At 43.3% G+C, this 19,483-nt stretch overlaps 1 protein-coding gene across 8 annotated transcripts in view; it reads left to right on the forward strand.

Moving 5' to 3' along the window:
- The window catches only part of LOC131678513 (innexin shaking-B), a 1,756,176-nt gene that overhangs the window by 1,188,776 nt on the left and 547,917 nt on the right, over positions 1-19,483 (forward strand). The window lies entirely within an intron of this gene.

Genomic DNA, 19,483 nt, shown 5'->3' on the forward strand with positions numbered 1-19,483 from the left:
CAAACTTAGTTGCAAATGAAAGGTATAACGCTCCCATAAGCTGCTATTGAATTTTTAGTTGATCCGACTTCCAGTTCCGGAGTTACGGGTTGAAGAGTGCGGTCACACAGCAAATTCCCATATAAACTGGTATGTAGTACAACCATGATATCCAAATGACGCAAAACATATTAAAATGTGTTCAACATTACTCTAGTTTGCGAGTCTGGATCACTAATGATAAATCAAAGCAGCTTTGACCACATTGGCCACCTATGGCGGTTCATGATGCCTCCGAGGAACTCGCCAAGTTCGTAAGCAAATATCACACGTATTACCCAGCGAATTCTCTACCGATTTTTACAAACTTGATTTCAAATGAAAGATACAGTAATGCCATTGACTGCTGCTGAATTTCATTCGGTTTTGACTCTTGGTTCCGGAGTTACAGGTTGGTTAGTAAGGATACACTGGAATTTCCCATATAAATCGGTACAATCGTAACACCGCAGAGGCTAAAAACTATTGAAATGGTCACCAAATTACTTCGATTCGCACGTCTAGATCACTGATTGCCAATCAAACGTTCTTTGGATATATTGTCCACTATCGATAATTCCAGAAGTCTCGGATTCCGCGCATATTCCACAATTAAAGTCACATCGGTTCTTCGGTGATGACTGAACCGATGTTCTCAAACCAAGTCTCAAATGAAAGGCAACATTTGCGGTTAAGTATTGTGTCGCAACTAAGCACCCCTCCCCCTCCACACCCTTGCCCACACACCTCGCTCCTTCATCACTCCTCTTCCTTTGCACCACTCTCACATCCGCATTTCCTTCATCCATCCCGTATACCGAAATAAGATGAAGGATTTCTGACACATCCTCCACTCCCACTCTACTGAACCCCCACCCGCTCCGCTTCCAAACTCATTCCACCAATATAATCACATGAAGATAACATTGAACTCATGTTGATTAAGTTAATTAAATATTAGGGGAACCCGGGGCTAGTTGGTGGTTGGGGTAAGTTGGCGGAATCCCTATGTCTCTGTTTCTATTAGACAGATAGCGCTGCCTCTCATTATGTACCTCAAGTTATGTAAAACCCATCACCCAATGTGTTTTTGCTAAAAAGCATTTTTTTGTAAAAGTTGTGGGCGATATTGTGTTTTCGAGCATACCAAGTAATTTTTTTAAATTTTAAACACTTTGTGCTATTTAGGGTGATTTTAAATCTATTTCCCAATTGATTTTATTTTTCGATAGTGCGTAAAAAGAGCTTTAAGTATCCGTATAGATACTAAATCTATCCATGAATTAAAGTTATTTTTTAAATAGTTTTTTTGTAAAATATGCGGTTGAAGTAAATTTGCGGTGACGCACGCGGGGCAAGTTGGTGCTACTTTTTACAGTTCAAATATAGTCATCAAATCTTTTTAGTTTTGGAATTCACTCCAAAGTAAAACTTTGTGTATCTCGTCAATGCAGGGGATATTTACTTCGGCCAATCGCCTGAAGAATTTCGAAAATATGCTTTTGAATATGGAATACGCGTCAAATTAAAATGCCGGGGTATTGAGACTGAAGTACATTGGCAATTGTAGGTTAATATACAATTTTATTGAAAAGACATTCAGCACGAACCTTTGATATAATTGAATCTTCATTTTCTGGCGCATTCATACATACCGCCAACTTACCCCGGGGCCAGGGCAAATTGGCGGGATTTCCGCGTCACACATTTTTGTCTATAAAAACAAAGACAATGCAACAAACACTGTGATAAAATTCAGGGATGTTGGCTACAGCCGCATGTTCTATTTTGCAAGATCTATCTACTTCAAAGAGGTAAAAAATGGAAACTGAAAACACCGCAAACTAGCCCCGGTCTCTCCTATACTTTTTTGTTTAAAGTGAGTCTGCGTCTATTTTCGTGGTAGTCGAGTGATGCGAGCTAAGTGAAATAAGAATGTAATAGAGGTTTCCACAATTTTATTGGACAAAACTAGAGTCAATATACAATATAGAGTCCCGTACAGAGGAATGCGCAACACTGCGTAGAGTACAGACTATTTATTTTTTCTGGCAACCGGAATAGTTGCTGTAACTTTGATCAAATTACAAAATAAATTCATACTGAATGAAAAATAATGCAACTTTATCGTGCCAAACGGAATACCCCCGAGAAAACCATTTCAAACCTAGTTTCAAACATTATTTCATCTGATTTATTGAATGCTATTTAATCAATGAATAAAGTGTTTTAATTTATTCAAAGAATTCGAGCCAATGAAATTCTTTGCCGAAAATTTTAAGCGGATTTTTCTCGGATGAACTTGACACTCGAATAGAACAGTAACAAAACCAAGTCACTGTGACAGAACAATAAGAACTGTTTGCAGTGAAGTCAAATGTTACACTACAATACCAAAACAAGACTGTTACAGTCACCAAGTGGGTTGGTTATGTATTGATTTTTATTTTTTTAATGTTATTTAACAAATCTTTTTGTTTTAAGCATTTTTTGCAGAATCAGTAACATTTAATGCTAATGTACCGTATTATTGTTTGTTGAAAAATGAAATTAATTGTTACTTGAAACTTTAGTGTAAATGTATTGCAAGAACTCTGCTTTGAATAACGTTCAACCGCTCTTCAATTTAAAGATAACTTGAAGTTGCTTTCTGTGTCACAGTTAATGTTAATGATAAAAAATTGCTAATGAACTTAGCCGAAGACATCCGTAAATTGAATTCAACATCACCAGATCCAGATAATGAACCGATGGAAGAAAAAAATCCAGGTGGATAAAGGCAAATATAGTCTAAGTATAAATTGTCTCTGTTTTCCAGGTGAACTTTGTAGAGTTAGAGTATTCTGAACAGGTTTCTAACGATAGCGTTTTCGACAACTCAGAACGTAATCTAGTGTAATATATTGCAGGATACATTCTTAAGAGTGTCACGAAAAACTATACTGTTTGTGAAGCATGCTTTACACCATGTGTTGAGGACAACCCTATCGCGGTGTATTAATTAGTACCCCGTTCAGCACTAGGCTCTAACTCGGCAGCATAGCTGTCAATGTGTGATGCCTGATAAGCGCATCAATGAAATGTTTTTGTGGTCGTCAGTTTCAGTTTGTTTACGTCCTGTATAAAGTTGTACCGTGCTTTTAATGTGTTCGATAAAATATAGTTTGTTTTAATTGTTATCGTTCGCGTTTTATTCCCCTGATATAGACACGATCCGTAAGCAAGTGTCGGGGACTTACACGGTACAAAAGTGGCGACGAGAATTCGCGAGTGTGGGTAGTTTTTATTCGCCGATAAACAAAACTAACCCAACATTTCGTCACCCGCGCGGAAGAAAAGAAAGTGGAGTGCGATGGCTGATGACGGTAGTGAGTTGAACGGACAAAATGGTGTTGACCCCCCAGGACTTTTAAATCAACGGCAGCAGTTGAATCAGCAGATTAATCCCGCACCAGCGGCCCACCAGCAGCAGCAATTTTTCGCTCCCGGTGTGACTACACACCAGCAGCAGCAGCCGTTCATTCCCGTTTCTGCAGCTCAGCAGCAGCTGTTTACAAACATTCCGCCCCACCAATCGCAACCCCAGGTCAGTAATGATATGCTCATGCAAATAATGCAGATGATGCAACAGACGATTGCTCAAAGCCAACAGCAGTTTGCTCAAAGCCAGCTCCAACACCAACAGCTTATGGCTCAGCTGGTACAGCGGCAGCAACAGTCCGACGAGCAGCAACAACAGTTTTTTCGTACTATTGCATCGTCAATAAACGTGCAAGTACCACCGAACCCGGAACAGATCCTTGACTCCTTGGCAAACAATATCAAGGAATTCCGGTACGAGATCGAGAGTAATGCCACTTTCGCAGTGTGGTACTCTAGGTACGACGATCTTTTCGAGAAGGATGCTGCTAGGCTAGATGACGAGGCAAAAGTTCGTCTCCTAATGCGAAAGTTGGGTTTAGCCGAGCATGAGAGGTACGTAAGCTTCATTTTACCAAAGTTTCCCAAGCATTTTAGTTTCGCACAGACAGTTGACAAGCTCAAGAGCCTGTTTGGAGCGAAAGAGTCGGTTATCAGTCGTCGATAAAGATGTCTGCAAATCGCGAAGAATCCTACTGAGGATCATGTGGCGTTCGCGTGTAGGGTAAACAAGGCTTGCGTAGAATTTGAACTGGGAAAGCTCACGGAAGAACAGTTCAAATGCTTAGTATACGTGAAATCGGAGAATGACGTCGAGATTCGTACCCGTCTCCTTACAAAAATTGAGGACAATAACGACGTTACATTGGAGCAGCTCTCCGAGGAGTGTCAGCGTCTGTACAACCTCAAACACGACAGTGCGATGATTGAGTCTGCAGCACCATACAACCAAGTGCAAGCGATACAGAAGTTTGGTGGGAAGCGATTAGGCGAGCGTGACCGAGAGTCACCACAACCGTCTTCGAGTGCTACCGGAAGGAAGCCAAGTTATCCTTGTTGGCTTTGCGGTGCATTACATTTCGTCCGAGACTGTAGTTACGACAACCATAAGTGCTCCGATTGCGGCCAAGTCGGACATCGTGAAGGATACTGCGACAGTGCAAAGTCTCGGAAACCTGGAAGCAGACGTAAGAAGCGAGACGTCTCAGCCAAAGTGGTGGTGGTCGATGTATGCAGCGTGGAGCAGCGACGCAGATTTGTATCTGTTGGCCTATCTGGAATGGATATTCGACTGCAACTTGACACTGCATCTGACATCACTGTCATCAGCAGGGAGGGTTGGCAGAAACTCGGTAGCCCTGCGCTTTTGCCAGCAACAGTCAAAGCGAAGACAGCATCTGGTAACATTTTGTCACTCGATGGGGAATTCGAGTGTGATGTCACAATCGGAGAAAGTACACGACGTGATCTGATCCGTGTTACCGAGAAACAACTACATCTACTCGGTTCCGATTTAGTCGAGAGTTTCAACCTTTGGTCCGTGCCCATGGACACCTTCTGCTGTCACGTGTCAGGCTCTCCTGCGGCACCCGCTGCACTGCAATCGATTTTTCCAAACGTGTTCACCGATCAGCTCGGTTTGTGCAGCAAAACTAAAGTGAAGTTGGAGCTGAAAAAAAGTGTTCGACCCGTCTTCTGCCCTAAGCGCCCTGTTGCGTGCGCGATGTATGATGCCGTTGACCAGGAACTCGACCGACTGGAAAATTGGAATATCATCACCCCAGTCGAATATTCGGAGTGAGCTGCTCCGATCGTTGTCGTCCGTAAAGCCAATGGTTCCATTCGAATTTGTGGAGACTATTCCAACCAAATCAGTATCCACTTCCCCTACTGGACGATATCTTCGCCAAGCTGACTAACTGTAAGGTGTTCTTTTTTTTTTTTTTTACAATGGAGAAGACCTTTATGTCCTAGCCCAGTACACGTGCTAACGGTAGGGTCCAATCTACCACACGGGGTGCACTGGGGGCGTGTCGGACTCGAATGGTGACCAGCCATTAATACCGACTAAACTCCATTGGGCTCCGCCATCATTCCTCCCAGGAACTACCTCTCGGTATTACTTCTGGGGGGATGGCTGTACTGAATGTACTCATTCACTCTCACTCACGCGATCATACATCCTGTATGAGGCTTACTTGGGTGCTCTCTCAATCACACTTTGATTCACTCTCAAACACTCCCACATGAGGCTGACTTTTGTGCTCACCTTTTACGTTCCATGCGAGGCTGACTTGTGTGCTCACCTTACTCATTCCTTGCTAGGCTTACTTTTGTGCTCGCCCTACCCATCCATGTGAGGCTGACTTGGGTGCTCACCCTATCACCTGATTCACTCTCAATCGTGCCACTCTATTGTACCTTTGTCACTCCCTCTGGCATCCCATGTGGGACATTTTCCTTAGGCCCCACTTCTGACATACCATGCGAGGCTGACTTTTGTGCTCACCTTTTTCATTCCTTGCTAGGCTGACTTTTGTGCTAGCCTCTACCAACCTGTGAGGCTGACTTTTATGCTCACCCTTAACATGCAATGTGAGACTGACTTGGATGCTCACCCTTTCACTCTTCTGCCACGCCATGAGGCATCGATGGCTTAGTTCCAACATACTACGCTACGACCCTCCCGTCTTGGCATGAGGCAGTCCACTTATACGCCTATACACTCACTCTTCTGTCTTGCTTCGGGGTGGCTGGGTTTACCCCTTACGCGGTTGCCATTCGCTGCGCCAAACCTGCCTCGGCATGAACAGACCATTCACTCCCTTTTTTGCGCTTGGCCTTTTTTGCTCCAGCTAACCAATCACTAGTTAGCCGTGCCCGCCGTCTGTTGCTCGGTTCGCCAGATTACCTGTAGCCTACTGGCAATCTGGATGGTAGCAGCCGAGACTGCGTTCCACTTCTCCACCGTTTGACACATCCGCTGAATAAGGGTATCCGGGGTTGTGTCCCAGCCACAGACGTCAAGCATTGCTCTTCTTTCGACGTCGAACCGATGACATACGAACAGTATGTGTTCGGCAGTTTCATCTACACCTGGGCAGTCCGGGCAGACTGGGACCTCCGCGTGCCCGAACCTGTGGAGGTACTGACGGAAACAGCCATGGCCTGACAGGAATTGTGTCAGGTGGAAGTGAACTTCCCCATGGGGTCTTCCCACCCAGCTCGATATGCTAGGTATCAGCCGGTGGGTCCACCTACCTTTCGAGGAGTTGTCCCACTCACGCTGCCATCTGGCGACCGAGGTCACCCTGGTGCGCTCGCGGGCTCCCCTATTTCCACGTAGCTCAAAGCACTCCTCATCTTCCCGAATGACCAGCCCGACTGGCATCATGCTCGCTATCACGCAGGATGCATCGTGTGATGCCGTGCGGTAGGCAGATATCACTCTGAGGCACATCACGCGGTAGGTGCTCTCCAGTTTCTGTAGGTAACTGGTTACCCTCAGTGCTCTTGACCATGACGGGCCGCCGTACCTGAGGATAGATACGGCAACGCCTGCCAGTAACCTACATCTACTGGCGCACACCTTTGAGCTGTTGGACATCATTCTCGATAGTGCCGCAACAGCAGTCGACGCTCTCTTGCACGTATAGTCGACATGGCTGCCGAAGGTCAGCTTGTCGTCTATAATGACTCCGAGAGACTTCAGACTTCGCTGTGAAGTGATCGCGACTTCTCCCACATGGATAACTGCATGTTGTGCCGACTTGCGGTTGTTGACGATAACTACCTCCGTCTTATGATGAGCGAGCTCCAGGCCTCTCGCGCTCATCCATTCCTCCACCGTGCTAATCGCGTGTTCTGCGGTTAGTTCTACCTCAGGAATTGACTCCCCGTAGACCTCCAAGGTTACGTCGTCGGCAAAGCCGACGATCTTGACCCCAGGAGGGAACTTCAGTCTCAGAACCCCGTCATACATGAGGTTCCATAGCACCGGGCCTAGGATCGAGCCCTGCGGGACTCCGGCGGTAATCGGAACCCTTTTCTGACCGGCATCGGTCTCGTATAGCAGTACGCGGTTTTGGAAGTAACTTTCCAGAATCCGGTACAGACCCACCGGTAGGCTAAGCCGGTGTAACGAGAGCGCGATGGCATCTCAGCTTGCGCTGTTAAATGCGTTCTTCACGTCAAGTGTCCCTAACGCACAGTATCGAATACCTCGCCTTTTTCGTTGGATCGCTATCTCGGCAGTATTTATCACTGAGTTGAGAGCGTCCACTGTGGACTTACCCTTCCGAAAGCCAAACTGGTTGCTTGACAGACCGTCCGTACCTTCCGCGTACGGAGTGAGCCTGTTGAGGATGATCCTCTCAAGCAGTTTGCCAGTCGTGTCTATCAGACAGATTGGTCTGTACGCCGATGGGTCGCCTGGCGGCTTCCCGGGCTTCGGCAACAGCACCAGTTTCTGCCTTTTCCATCTATCGGGGAAACGGCACTCGTCAAGGAATCTCTGCATAGCTAGCCTGAACATGTTCGGGTTCGCTATGATCGCTGCCTTGATAGCGTTGTTTGGAACTCCATCCGGCCCTGGAGCTTTGTTCATTGCTAGGGATTTAGCCACTGCGAGTAGTTCTTCATTCGTCACTGGAGCCACCATTTCGACCGTGCCCGCACTGTCTCGTAGTGCAGGTGGCCAGGGGCTTGTGGCTCGAGACGGGAAGAGTACTTCGATAATCGTTGCCAACCGGTCCGGAGACCGTTCTGGGGGTGAGGAGCCCCCTTTGGTCTTGGCCATCACAATCCGGTAGGCGTCACCCCACGGATTCGCGTTGGCACTCTCACACAGGTTGTCGAAACACGCTCTCTTGCTGCTTTTAATAGCCTTGTTGAGGGCTAATTTCGCAGCTCGAAACGCTTCACGGCGGTTCTCTCTTGCATCCTCGGTGCGAGCTCTTTGCATCCTACGTCTAGCTCTGAGACAGGCTGACCGTAGAGCTGCAATCTCGGCACTCCACCAGTATACCGGGCATCTACCGTTTCTTGGCAGTGTTTTTCTCGGCATAGTGGCGTCGCACGCGCGTGATAGAACAGCTACCAGCGCATCCCCGCTTAGACTGTCGGTGTTGGCCTCCAGTCCCAGGGCCGCGGTGAAAGCTTCGCTGTCGAAGTGATTGGACTTCCACCCGCGTACCTGACAGGGATCTCCCGCCCTCGGATGCTGCACACCATAGTTGATCTTAAAGCGGATTGCTAAATGATCGCTATGGGTGTAGCCTTCGTCTACCCTCCATTCCATGCCTGGAGCCAGACTCGGGCTGGCAAAGGTCAAATCAATCCACGCCTCCACTCCGTTTCTACGGAATGTACTAGCGGAGCCATCATTAGCTAGCACAGTATCGAGTTTCGCAAACGCTTCCATTAGCGCTTGACCCCTGCTATTTGTACAGCGGCTGCCCCACTCCACTGCCCAAGCGTTGAAGTCTCCCGCTATTACTACCGGTTTCCGGCCCACGAGGTCCGACGAGAGCCTGTCGATCATCTGGATCATCGATACAATGCTAGCCGGTCTGCAGTGCACGTGTGTCTACCTCGATGACGTCATCGTCGGCGGAAAAACTGAAGAAGACCACGATCGCAATTTGCGGGCTGTTCTAAAACGAATTCAGGATTTCGGGTTCACCATTCGAGTCGATAAATACACCTTCCGCAAGCAGCAAGTGCAGTACGTGGGTCATATTGTCGACAGTCGCGGATTACGTCCAGATCCGGCCAAAATCGAAGTGATATCCAAGCTGCCGCCTCCAACCGATGTATCTGGTGTGCGATCATTTTTGGGGGCTATCAACTACTACGGCAAGTTTGTTCCCAATATGCGCAAGTTACGATATCCGCTGGACAACCTTCTCAAGGACGATGCGAAGTTCCAGTGGACTGATGAGTGCCAGAGAGCGTTCGAGCACTTCAAAAAAATACTCTCCTCGGATCTACTTCTCACACATTATGATCCGAAGCGGGAGATCATTGTCTCTGCCGACGCTTCTCCGTTGGGCTCGGGGCAACGATTAGCCACAAGTTCCCCGACGGCACAATCAAAGTCGTCCAACATGCTTCCAGAGCACTCACAAAAGCTGAACAAGGCTACAGCCAACCGGATCGTGAAGGTTTAGCTATCGTCTTCGCCATCACGAAGTTTCACAAAATGCTCTTCGGACGGCACTTTCGTTTGAAAACCGACCACCAGCCTTTGCTCCGTATCTTTGGTTCTAAAAAGGAAATACCGGTCTACACAGCCAACCGCCTCCAACGATTTGCGCTCAATCTACTGCTCTACGATTTTGACATCGAGTACGTGCCCACCCACAAGTTCGGCGACGCAGACTTACTCTCGAGGTTGATCAACGAGCACGTCAAACCCGATGAGGACTATATCATCGCCAGCATCAAGCTGGAAGAGGACCTCAGGTCGGTAGTATCTCATACAGTTAAAGCTTTGCCTCTCAATTTCAGAGCCGTCGCACAAAGCACCCAAGCAGATTCACTGCTCCGAAAAGTCTACCATCACATTCAGCACGGTTGGCCGCAATCTGAACATTCAGAATCCGACATCCAGCGATTCCAAGCCAGACAGGAATCACTCTCCGTGGTAGATGGGTGCATCATGTTTGCCGAACGGCTCGTCATCCCGTCGCTCCATCGCAAGCGATGCCTCGAACAGCTCCATTGTGGCCATCCTGGTATGCAGCGTATGAAGGCCCTCGCTCGAAGCTACGTGTATTGGCCCAGTTTGGTTGCTGACATCGTCAAGGCATGCCAACACTGTGCGGCCGTAGCCAGGTAACCTCCTCACTCTTCACCGGTGCCGTGGCCCAAGCAGACCGCTCCGTGGCAGCGCGTCCACGTGGATTATGCCGGTCCAATCGAAGGCGAATATTACCTGATCGCCGTCGACTCCTTCTCCAAGTGGCCAGAAATCATTCAAACGTCCCGTATAACCTCGGCGGCAACCATCAGCATTCTCGGTGGGTTGTTTGCTCGGTTGGGTATGCCTGTTACATTAGTCAGCGACAACGGAACCCAATTCACGAGCGCTGAATTCGCAGATTTCTGCGCCTCAAACGGCATCGAACACATCACAACTGCTCCGTTTCATCCACAATCAAATGGCCAAGCTGAACGATTTGTTGACACGTTCAAAAGGGCTGTTACAAAAATTCGAGAGGGGAGAGGATCGATACAGCAAGCGTTAGACATATTCCTGTTAACGTACTGAAGTACACCCAACCGGGCACAGCCAGACCAAAAATCGCCGTCCGAGGTCATGTTTGGTCGCAAAATACGCACCTGTCTCGAGCTGCTACGTCCCCCAACGGTACGAACTCCAGTGGCACCGTCGGACGATCACACAAAACCGAGGTTCTTCAGCCGGAACGATTCGGTTTACGCTAAGCTTTATGGCCGTAACGGTTGGAAGTGGGCTCCTGGAACAATCATCGAAAAAATAGGAGACGTGATGTATAACGTATGGGTCGATGATCGCCGAATGCTGCGTTCCCATATCAACCAACTCCGGAGTCGCCTAGCTGTTGACTCGATACCAAAGCAACCTGCCAATCAAGCCACCTCTCGTCAGTATTCGTTACCGCTCGACATCCTGTTGGGTGCCTGGAATCTACCAAATCAATCTTCTGGCACGCCAGCACCGTCCCTTGTTGCGAGCGGATCTGAATTATCACCTGTCTCCAGTCCCGAGCATACCTTGCTAGGTTCAGTGCCGGCGCTTGCGTCGTCTACACCACAGCAGGAAGTCTCGGCTTTCCCATCAACGTCATCGACATCAACAACATCAACATCAACTGAATTCGAATCCGCCATCGAAGTCGAATCCGTGGTAAATCTACCTAGACGTTCCGAAGACCGCCGAACAGGTTTGATCCGTACCACCTTTATTAAGAGGGGAGATGTTGAGGACAACCCTATCGCGGTGTATTAATTAATACCCCGTTCAGCGCTAGGCTCTAACTCAGCAGCATAGCTGTCAATGTGTGATGCCTGATAAGCGCATCAATGAAATGTTTTTGTGGTTGTCAGTTTCAGTTTGTTTACGTCCTGTATAAAGTTGTACCGTGCTTTTAATGTGTTCGATAAAATATAGTTTGTTTTAATTGTTATCGTTCGCGTTTTATTCCCCTGATATAGAGACGATCCGTAAGCAAGTGTCGGGGACTTACACGGTACAAAACCATGTATTAGTATGACGCCATTTTTAAAACAATTTACAAGTATGCTATACTTTAAGATTTTAGTGGGGAAGCACTATTGTCGCGCTTATAATAAAATCTCCCATTGCGGGCGTCTGAAAGTCGCATCAAATATAGCCGCAGTTGCTCCGCAAGCAGATTTCAGTGGAGCTTTATTTTTCTGCCAGCTGTGTAGCTTCAAGGAAAAAGCTGCCTATAAATTTATATAGGCGGCTGTCATGCGCCTATCTCAATTGAGCTTTCATATAATCGCATATCGAGCGATTATCCTGCAAGGCACTTTATTATATGTAACACAAGTTGTTTGTTTTTTATCGTTCTGGGGGGAATATCTCTAGACAACGTCACCAGTCTCGTCACTTGCAATGAAAACGTTTCATCAAAGCTGGCAACACTCATAAAATCACTTACTATAAATCTACTTTTTGAAATGGACCTATGTGCAAAAGAGAGCCTCTCTTTGTTCACATTCTCATTCGATTATCACTGCTTTACCATTAATCTCTCCATTGATGTTCCAGTACATATTGGAAGAGAATAATTTCGACTAGCATATTATGCAAAGAGTTAAGCAGCAAACGCAAATGCGACCGTGATATTAGCTGAAGAGAAAGTAAACAAAGTGAGCCTCTCATTAGCACGTAGGGTTTTTTTCTATAAGTTTGCTTGAAATATCTGTGAAGAAGACTGTCATAATATTGGCAATAAGATAATCGAACGTTTTGTAACGTTTTATTTGCGAATTTACAAACAATAGAAAAAAGGAAAATGAGCCTAAGGGGCCATGCATAAATGATGTAGCATTTTAGGGGGCAGGGAGGGTATACCTAATTTGTGACGAAGTGTGACGTGGGGGAGGGTAGGGTCAGGAGTTGTGCGACGTAGCATCAAGTTTAAATTTTTTAAGAGTAGAGAAAACAATTTAATATTCCTCCATTCCCAACAGAAATAAATTTAAATTCACACAAGTGAAAAGTAAGCGTTTTTTAATGTGGTTAATTTTACAATTCCCGGAATTACAAGCTCGCAAAAAACAACGAAACATTTTGTATGCGGAATTAACTTACTACATTAGTTAGCTTATGTTACTAACTGGTAGACTTAGTTTGGTAGCTAAATTAAATTTTCTCTTCGGATTCAACCAAACAAAATTTAGTAATTTAGATGAACGAATGCTTCATAAAATCAGGACTTTCAACCGAGAGAAAAGGTAAATATATAAACAAATAGTTTTTCACTCCAATTATTGTAATAATTTTCATGCCAATAACAATACTCCCCTTGTGAGCATGCATGGGGGCACGATAGGTAGCCAGTGACATGTTGATAGGTAGATTTGGCTTCATTCTGTGCGAGCATAAATAAATAACGCCTTTGGACAAAACCAGCTAAAGAATAATAGTTTGGATAAATGAGAAAGGCGCTATTGCACCACTAGGTGGATTAAAACAGGTTTTTTTGGTTGGCACACTAATGGCGATTTCGCTTGAACCTGAAACTGAGTCAGGTTCTAACCCCAATCGCTATCAGTTCATACATTTTAACAGCAGTTGGGGTTAGGAACTGACTCAGTTTCGCCTCAAACAAAAACAACATAAGATTCACTAAGTAATCGATTATTGATTTTAATCGATTATATTGGTTCATTAATCGAATGAATTAATCAAGCTCTCAAAACTTATTCGATTAACGGATAATCGATTATTTGCAAAAATCGGACGCCCGGTCAAACCATTCGGAATTTGATTCGGAATCCTGAATGGAGTCATTATGGATTCCAAATCAAATGCAACAACCGATTCTGAGTCGGAATCGGTTGTTGCATTTGATTTGGAATCCATAATGACTCCCCTCTAAGAACGGTTGGTTTCAAAATCGTTCAATGAAGGACGTTCGTTGGACCAATTTGGACATCGTCCAAATAACCGTTCAACGAACGTCCATCGTTGGACCCGTGTTGAACGATTTTGAAACAATTTTTTGGACTTCTCAGTGGGTCCATTCAGAAATCCGAACCGGTTCCGGAATGAGTTTAACTGGGCGTCACTGGCCATTTCTGCAAAGTACGCTAAAATATCGGGTATAATTTAGTGCTGTGTACACAACCATAAAATAACCTACAGAATAAGTCCTTTTAACTTAAATTTAGGTACTTTTAAGCTGTGCGTTGCTTTCGCACTTATTAGTGTTGTCAAAAACAAAACGAGAGATTTGACTCAGTCGAGATCTTCCGTGCAGTAAGGTACTTTTAAGTTGTTTCGGGTATACTCAAAATTAGGTAAATTCAATTTAAATTTAAGTAAATTAAACTCAAGGTCGAGCTCAAGGTTGAGTTATTATTTTTGCCGTAGTTAAATGGAAACTACCTTCAACACGGTTTACCTAATTTTACCTTCCTGCACGATACCACGAGATTGAGTAAAAATTACTGAACTTTAGGTAGTTTTTCGGTGGCGTGTACTGAAATTATTCCCGTTATTTGGGTACATGACAACTGCAAATTGCAAAAAATTATGTGTGAAAATGCATTTTTTCCATCAAAATAGAAATTCATAATATATTTTGCGTTGCGTGTAATGTATTTTGCTTTGCGTGTAAGACGTCAAAACCCTACAAAAAACTTGCCCTACTTTCAGCAAAACGTCGAACAAAGTGGATCAGCGTAGGACGTTTGTTAAACAAACTTTTCTGTGAGGGAGTGCAAAGTTGTTGCAAAAATTGAAAAATAAATGCATTTTTTTAAATGTGATGCAAATTTGTTTTAAATACTTAGAGTGATCTGCCCCTAGGTAAAATCAATAGATTCAATATAGTTTAATTTAGCAGTGTAAAGTTTTCGACAGATGTTGTTATGAAATGAAAGAGTTTGTGTATACCAGCCCGGGGACAACTTGACAGATATTGCTTGTTTCATATATGTACCACTAATTTGATGGTGGCGCTAGTATGCCTTCTCCGTACGAGTACCACGAACAACGAAACGAAATTGTTTCAAGAGAAAAGCGTGTTTCGTTACGTGTGTTATGAACGCCGTCAATGCAGCAAGAACAACATTTAGAAAAAGCGTATTCCAAAATGTGGATAAAGAAAACAATTATTTGAGAATAAATTTATCCCTAACTGGAAACTACAGACACTTTATACACAGACTAGCTTTATACAAACGAGCATGAGGGTTTTTGTAGGGGGAGTGTAAGAGGAAGCCCATGCAAAGCTTATGGGGCTTCCGTGATGCCAGTTTACATCCATGGTTGCTAGTTTTTCTGTTTTTCTCTCCGCTAGTCTGTTATATAAAGTGTCTGTACTGGAAACTGTCAGCAAGGTACATAAATCTTATTATAAATTTAACTGGAAGTCGTTTTTTTTTGTTTTATTGTTGTGTGATGTATGTAATCGGTAAATCATTTGTGCTTTTTGCCCAAGAAATATGAATGAAAATCATTTTGGCCAATGAAAGTAAATCACCAAGCCTAACAATTCGTGAACATATGACATCTTATTTCAAATTAATTAAGAACGTCAAGAATTCTAGAATTTCGTTTGGGAATATAAACGAAATATGTAGGATTTTCTACACAGTTAGCAAAATTGGTTTTGGATAGAATTTGTGCGCTTTTACCAGAATTCTGGCAGCAAACCGGTAGTGCCCGGTTTTAGCAATAATACTGCCAGGAATATACAATTATGTTCGACTCTTGCCAGAGTTTTGTTCGACTTTTGCAATAATTCTTTCCAAAAGATTTTGCGATGGTTTTGGTACTGATCCCTTCAGAATTCATTTCGCATATTACTCAGTTCCAGCCCAACAGAAAACTAATTGAACGGCGTCTACCGGAGGATTTCATGTTGGTTCGATCCCGAAGATTTTCGGAAATTTCAATATAAGTGGAAGTGGCTCGATTTTGAAAGCCATTTTCTTGTATTCCTGAAAATCGATTTATTTTTCTTGGATTTTGTAGATCCAAAATGGAATCTATGTTTCTGTTAAGGTATGAACAGTTTCTAATTTGAAGAGCGAAATAAATTTGGTGATAGAAATGCTTAAATTGTTCATTTTTTACAGATATAGAAAATAATAGATGGGATGCGCCTTTTGTAAATTTTGTTCCATTCGAACCGCCATGACATCACCAAATCACCACAAAATTCGCTTAGGAGCTCAATATATGGGAGCTGTCAAGTTGTCCCCGGGCTGGTGTATACATACCGCACAAGGAAATTAAAATTTAATAAAATTCAGTACAGGTTTAGACAATTTGTGCATTTTAAATAGTGAAAATACATCATCCAAGATTGATAATTGTTTTGTTGGCTAAAAGAAACAAAAATAATTAGTCGCTATGAAACGACGATAAAGGATTATTTTTATTTGGTCAATTTGACAGATATATGCCAGAATCGCAATAAAGATAACAAAAATAATTAGTCGCTATGAAACGACGATAAAGGATTATTTTTATTTGGTCAATTTGACAGATATATGCCAGAATCGCAATAAAGATGTTCCCACCACTTATGCCAACGACAATCATAATCTAATTTTCTGTATCTACTTACACAGCGGTTCTCAACTTTTTTCGTACCACGGACCCCTTAGAAATCACCCTGGGTTGCTAAGGACCCCCACGGATAAACATCGATTTTGTACGCTATCCAGGCATTGTAATTCTCTCTCATTCACGCGAGAAGAAGCTTATCCGATGGCCAACTTTTCCGAGATAAGATGAGCCGCAAAATTTTCCGTCTCCACAAATAGTGTTAGAATGATTTTCTGGATAAAATTTATTTGACTTTTTCCTTCTCACCGGAGAAGGTGATAAAATTTTAATTACGTGGAAATCAATTAAAACTTCAAAAAATACACTTAATTACAAAGAAAAGCGACAAAGAACTATGATAGACTTGTTTTTTCGTGTTTTGGAATAACGACAGCAGAGCAGTGAACGCAAAAAGGATATCGTGATAAACTCATTCACTCATTCTCCAGCTGTTTTTTTTTATCCGGAGAAATAACACGTTGTATTTATCCGGAGAAGTTGTGTGAGTGCCAATAACTTTTTGTGTGAAAATGTGAGCTTTTATTGTCGCAGTAGCAAACTATACGGGCGCATTTACTCATATGAGCGATAAATACAATGCCTGATGCTATCAATGTGTTATTTTCAGTTTGTTAGGAAACAAGACTTGCAATTTCAATATGCACTCGGAAAATATATTTTTCTTCGCGGACCCCCAACGACGACTTCGCGGCCTCCCAGGGGTCTGCGGACTCCAGGTTGAAAATCACTGTACTAACACATTAAATATCGGAATGAAAAATAAACCACCGCATTATCCAATGCACTCATTTCCTTTAACTTGAAATTGTTGTGTATCTCAGATCAGAGTGTAGCTATATAAATAACAGCATCATCTGGTTTAAACCTTATCGGAGTTTACCAAATATTTTTAACCGGTTTAAAATTAATCTGATTTAACAAGGCTTGTAGCTTACGGCAATAAATGTCATTCTGATGTCAAAAAATACTTCTCACGCAGTGTTGAGACATCTATTCTATTTGTTGGGTAGAGATGCCATTATCCTCTGAAATTATAGATGGCCGCGTTCATACACAGAATGCCTTATAAAAGGTCCCATCTAGGGTTATCACATATGGTAAGGAGATTTTTAATGACCTGGTAGTAGACTTCAAGGAACATATGAGTATTCGCTGGAATCAAACAGAAAAGTAAATCAAAGTGATTGCTCGACATTTATCGTTTTTTATTACCCAATGAGTTAAAAGTGAAAAGTATGCCCTTATTCATTCCTTCTGAAACTAGTCGGGGTATCAATTCAGAGTTGGTTAATTGGAATATTACCAAAAATAAACTCACATTTGCAAAGTATAATGCGCATCGCCGTTCACATTTCGCTGTAATTTTTTTACAACTTGTAACGATTTTGTAGGTTTAGTTTGGTATAGAACTTCATTTCCCGGTTAATCGCAAAGAATACAAAAGCATCGACCACTCTCGCTGTGGAGGATAGGCCGAACGAGCAGTGCCCTTCAACACTACTAACGAACTTACAGAAAGAGCAGAGAAGAATGATATCAGCATTGCCTGGGAATCAGGCTGCCGTGTCTTCCAGGATTCTTTGTAGGGAGCGAAGAATCCAGTTTTTCGCCACAGTCGCCAGGGAGATCACTGCAAAGAAGCAAAACTCACCTCCGTAGCCAATATTTAAGGACAACTAAAGAAGCAGCAAACGTTAAGACGAGAAGAAATCGTTAGATGTTGACACGGCCGGTTGAATTAGACCAACCGCCATCATATCAAGCAGCAGCTGCATATAAGCATCATCAACAGTGAGGTGTTTTGGTGAAAATAAATTAATTTAACTTTTTCAAACCATTTTGAGCGGCTTTGTGTGATGCAAAATAATAAATTTTAGCAATCGGCGGCATATTTTTTTTCTAAAATGGACAAAATGATTTGTTTTTCAAATTCAAGACCAGTTCTTGGCATATTGGGAACCTTGAAACAAAGGGTTAGTCGAGCAAATAACTCTAGGGCGGGCCCAGAGAAATTAATGTAAAACACGGAGGGCCGGAGATCGGAGTCTCTGTGTCAAACACGGAGGGGTAGAAACCCTAGTCCCAACTATTCAAATGATATATTTTACCCAAAACAGTGGCGTAGTTAAAAAAACGAAATTTTAACTAAATACTGAAAATTTTCAATACCCCACAGTGTAATTGGATGCACATATTCAATCATAAAACTTTCCTGGGCGAATAATAAGGATTATTATACCTACATCTACAATGTCGTAATTCTTCTAAGAATAAACTCGCAATTTCATATTATCGTACTACAGTGACTCTATATACGAGATATACACTGTTAAAAATTCAAACTTATAATTTATGTATTTCACACATATGATATGCATGTGCACAAAAATGTGTTGAAAATATTAATTGTATTAATCACACACATACATTTGATGTGAAATCTGCTATGAAACAAATTTCTATGTGGCACTCTTTTATAGCTTTGATGTGCGCCACATGAATTTGAATGGTTTTCACATAATGTTTAAGCGTGACAGACAATTTTTATGTGCTGCTTCAAATTGCAAAAAATCATATGTGATATCAATAGATTCAATATAGCAAATTTTATCAGTGTAGAGAGTGCGCGGCGTCTCACCCGACGTGGCAACTCTCCTAAAATTACCCAATCCAGCTTTTTACGTGCCATAATGGCGGTCTGAATTGTTCAGTTCGTAATACGTTTAATGGCCCTTTTTGACAATAATCGTTTACGTCAACCGCCCAGCGAGATTAAGTCATCCTACGTTATTCCAATGCGTTGGATGTTTATTCAATGAACGCCCGACATCTTCAACTGGGCGTTGCTGTCAAGCTGGCGTAAACGGTTATTGTCAAAAAAGGGCAATTAAACGTATTACGAACTGAACAATTTAGACCGCCATTATGGCACGTAAAGCTGGATAGCAAAACTGCCAAACATCATTTCGCTATCCCTGCAGTAACATTGCGTACGGTGCAAAAAGTCAGAATCAACCAATCAGGAGCTGGACCTTTCTGAAGTAAAATTGGAACAAAAACGGCCCCCCTAATGTCAAGTCTTGTCTTAGGTATCATCTGGCTCCTTTAATAGAGCACTCTAGTTAACTCTAACTAAGTAGAGTGCTCTATCCCGGTCAAACCATTCGAAATTTGATTCGGAATCCTGAATGGAGTCATTATGGATTCCAAATCAAATGCAACAAC

The sequence above is a fragment of the Topomyia yanbarensis genome, chromosome 2 (genome assembly GCF_030247195.1).
Source record: "Topomyia yanbarensis strain Yona2022 chromosome 2, ASM3024719v1, whole genome shotgun sequence".
Lineage (NCBI taxonomy): Eukaryota > Metazoa > Arthropoda > Insecta > Diptera > Culicidae > Topomyia > Topomyia yanbarensis.